Source organism: Equus przewalskii, chromosome 12 (assembly GCF_037783145.1).
Source record: "Equus przewalskii isolate Varuska chromosome 12, EquPr2, whole genome shotgun sequence".
Lineage (NCBI taxonomy): Eukaryota > Metazoa > Chordata > Mammalia > Perissodactyla > Equidae > Equus > Equus przewalskii.
Window position 1 is genome coordinate 4,909,924 of NC_091842.1, and position 3,771 is coordinate 4,913,694.

The following is a 3,771-nucleotide window of genomic DNA, read 5'->3' on the forward strand; positions in this document are numbered from 1 at the left end:
AGAATGATCACAGTTCCCCTGTACCCCTGGGTGAGACACAAATTCTGGTAGAACTCAAACAAAGGTGTTTGTGTTTTTGGATGAAGTTGCATGTTTTATGCATCACTCCTGTATTGGTTGTCTGTGGCTGGGTAACAAAATGTCCCAAAACTTAGCATGTTGAAGTAGTAGATATTTATTATCTCACAGTTTTGGGAAGGCCAGGAAGTTGGGAGCAGCTTTGTGAGGTGACTCTGGCTCAGGAAAGATCATGAGGTTGGGTAATTAAAAATCTAAAAAAATTAAAATTTCCATGGTGCCAAAAGGGAAAGACACCCCTCCCCACCACACATGCCTTTTCTTTCAGCATTTCCTGTAAAAACTTGTCATCTTAAGTCCTTTCTCTGTCTCTTTCAGATGTATGTAAATCGTTTTAAAAGCCAACTAAGGTTCTTGCCAGTTTTGCATCCTAGGACGGTCTTTCTTGAAGGCCTTGGAGCCATCTCTTTGCAATGTGAACACTAGAAAGGATGGCGCCTTATCTCCATCTCTATGGGAGTTTAGCCTATGTGCCTGGCTCCAAGTTATAACTTCCTGCTTGTTGAAAATATATGAGAAGTTTTCTTTCTCCTTTTGGACAAAGACAATTCGCGTGTATGTGATAGGTCATATCTGGCTGGCTATATAAAAGGGTAAAATTCCTTTCTGTCTTTGACATCTCTTTAGCAGATTGCCTGTGACGCACATCACAGCTTGGTTTGATGTTTATTCCGTAAGAAAACTGTTTAATTCTTTTCTACGTTTTGAGCAGAGGTTTTACTGGGTTGGCAGGAGATTTTATTTTTAATTCTATTTCCCTTAATTATTCCCTTTAACTATCTTTCTCCCCTTAGCTGTCATTAGCAGTTACAGTTAAGACATCAGCCGAGGTTGCATTCATCTGAAGGCTTGACTGGGGCTGGAGTACTGCTTCCAAGATGGTTCACTCACACAGCTGTTGGCAGAAGGCTCCAGTTCCTTGCTGGCTATTCACAAGAAAGTTCAGTTTCTTACCACGTGAACCTATCCTAGACAGCTGTTTGAGTGTCCTCACGGCCTGACAGCTGGCTTCCCCTGGAGTGAGTGATCTGAGAGAGAGAGAGCAAGAAGGAAGCAAGAATATCTTTTATGATCTAGTCTGAGAAGTGACATGACTTCATCTCTACCATAGTCTATTTGTTAGAAGTGAGTGACCAAGTCCAGACAACATTCAAAGGGTGACAAATTAAGCTCTCCTCTTAAGGGAAGTTCAAGTAATTTGTGGACATATTGCAAAACCACCAAAACCAGAAGTACAACAAGAAGTGCCAACAAGCTGGTTAATTAGCATCCCCAGTTCGAAAAGTATCACATGTTAGTCCCTACACAGATAACTAAAAATTCTCTGAAATCCCGTCGCTTTTATATGAAATAACTTGATGGAGGTTTTCCCAGATGTGACAACAGTTCTCAAAATTTCCATGATATTACCAATACAAGTTGAGAAGATGAAAGAAATGTTTCCAAACTATCAAAAAAAAAAATTTCAATCAACTATGCTGGAGAAAAGATCACTTTTCTATTCTTTCTGTAGAAAATATTTCAGGGGCTGGCCCCGTGGCCGAGTGGTTAAGTTCACGTGCTCCGCTGCAGGCGGCCCAGTGTTTCGTTGGTTCGAATCCTGGGTGCGGACATGGCACTGCTCATCAAACCACGCTGAGGCAGCGTCCCACATGCCACAACTAGAAGGACCCACAACGAAGAATATACAACTATGTACCGGGGGGCTTTGGGGAGAAAAAGGAAAAAAATAAAATCTTAAAAAACAAAATTTCAAAATCATTGTTGGGGTGGGGGAGGGGTGAACTGGGTGAAGGTAGTCAAAAGATATAAACTTCCATTTACAAAATATAAATAAGTCCTGGAATGTAATGTACAGCATGGTGACTATAGTTAATAATACCTTGTAGTATATTTATAGTATATTTGAAAGTTGGTAAGGAAGTAGGTCTTAAAAGTTCTCATCACAACAAAAAAAAATTTGTAACTATGTGTGGTTACGGGTGTTAATGAGACTTATTGTGGTGATCATTTCACAATATATACAAATACTGAATCATTATGTCATACACCTGAAACTAATACAATGGTTTATGTCAGTTATATCTCAATAAAAAAATAGAAAAAAGTACAATGTTCTGCACTATTCAAGTTGTCGGTCCCAACACACAAAAAAATCATTGTTCTATGAAGAGGAGACCAAAGAGTGTGCAGTGAAAAAAATGTAGGAAAAAGAGTATTACGCAAGTGTGCGAGATAATTAATAAAAATATTGGGTTATTTTCAGGATTTTGTGCTGTTTGTGGTATCTGTCAGCAGGGCTGGCTTCAGGGGTGAGCGACCAGTGCTTCATCCTCTCGGCCCCTGTCCAGTGACCTCTGGCACCCCCCACTTAGGTGGGGGCCTGGGCGTAGGTGCAGAGTGGTCCATCAGTGTCAAAGTGGGTGGGGTTCAACTTGTGTGCCCAGTGGTCTCTCTGGGCAAAGCAAGGCAGTGCCCATCCCACCATTTGGTGGTCAACTTGGCAGTGGCAAGTCTTTTGTCCATCCCTGATCCAGGTACCTATCGTGTCCTGGCACCTTGAGAGCTGCCCTCTGCCATGGGTTGAGGTGGTGGTACATGGAAAGGGGAGATGCCTGGCTGGACCTTTCTGTCCCAGCAAGGTCAGCTGGCGGGAGAGGAAACCAGTAGCCATCAGGGCCATGTGCATACTTCATCTGAGTCCAAGGCAGGCCCTAGCCCACTGGAGCAACAGCACTGGCCCAACCAGTATCCCCATGCCCAAAGGTGTGTGTGCTCTCTTGGCCTGTCCCGTGCCTGAGGGACTCCCTCTTCCTGCTTCCAACCTTCCTGGGTACGGCCTGCGTTCATCTCCTCTGGCCAGCTCCGGGCAACCTTCCCAAGCAAGTCACAAAATACAAATTACGTACTTTCAGGGACTCCACATCCATGTTAAATGCTGTGATATTTGCATTCAAAACCAACATTGCCGGATATAAAGACAAATGTTAATATTCACGATCATAATTTAAAATTTTATTTTTTCTTTACTTAGAAGAAAAATTTTTATTTTTTCTTTACATTAAATAGCAAACAGGGAACGCTCCAAGTCGAGAGAGGCTGCAAAACAAAGGGAAAAGCTTTATTCTTTAGTACCTTTCACAGCACTTTTTTCCTGCTTTTGAACCGGGGACCTCGCGTTTTCATTTTGCACCGGGCCCGCGCAAATTATGCAGCAGATGCTGCTTGTCAGCTTCATTCCATTAGTAATTTCTTGTGATTTATTTTCTCCTCCTACAGAAATGTTCACTTTTCTACCTAATTTTGCACCCTTTCCCCAGAATAGTAAAATCTTCACAGAAGCCGCGTCCTCCGAGACACCCCCAATATCGACTTTATCTTAAGTGATGACATCACGGATTAATTTTTTATTTTCCTCTTACACGTTGTCTGAAATCCTGAAGATAGAAAGCCTGTAAAGCTCTTAAGATTAGCAAGGAGGAAAAAACTCCCTCACAAAGGAGTGTCATTTCAAAAACTAAAGGAAATCGCTGGCACCCGAGGGGAAGCCGGAAACCCGGCAAAGGGATGTTGGCGAGAAGTCCGGGTCCTCCGCAGGCAGCCCCGGAGCCTGCGCTCTGGGCCCAGTCTGCCCTCGAGCGCGGCCCCTTTAAGGGGCGGGCCCGGGGGCGGGGCCAGGCGGCGGCCCGCTCT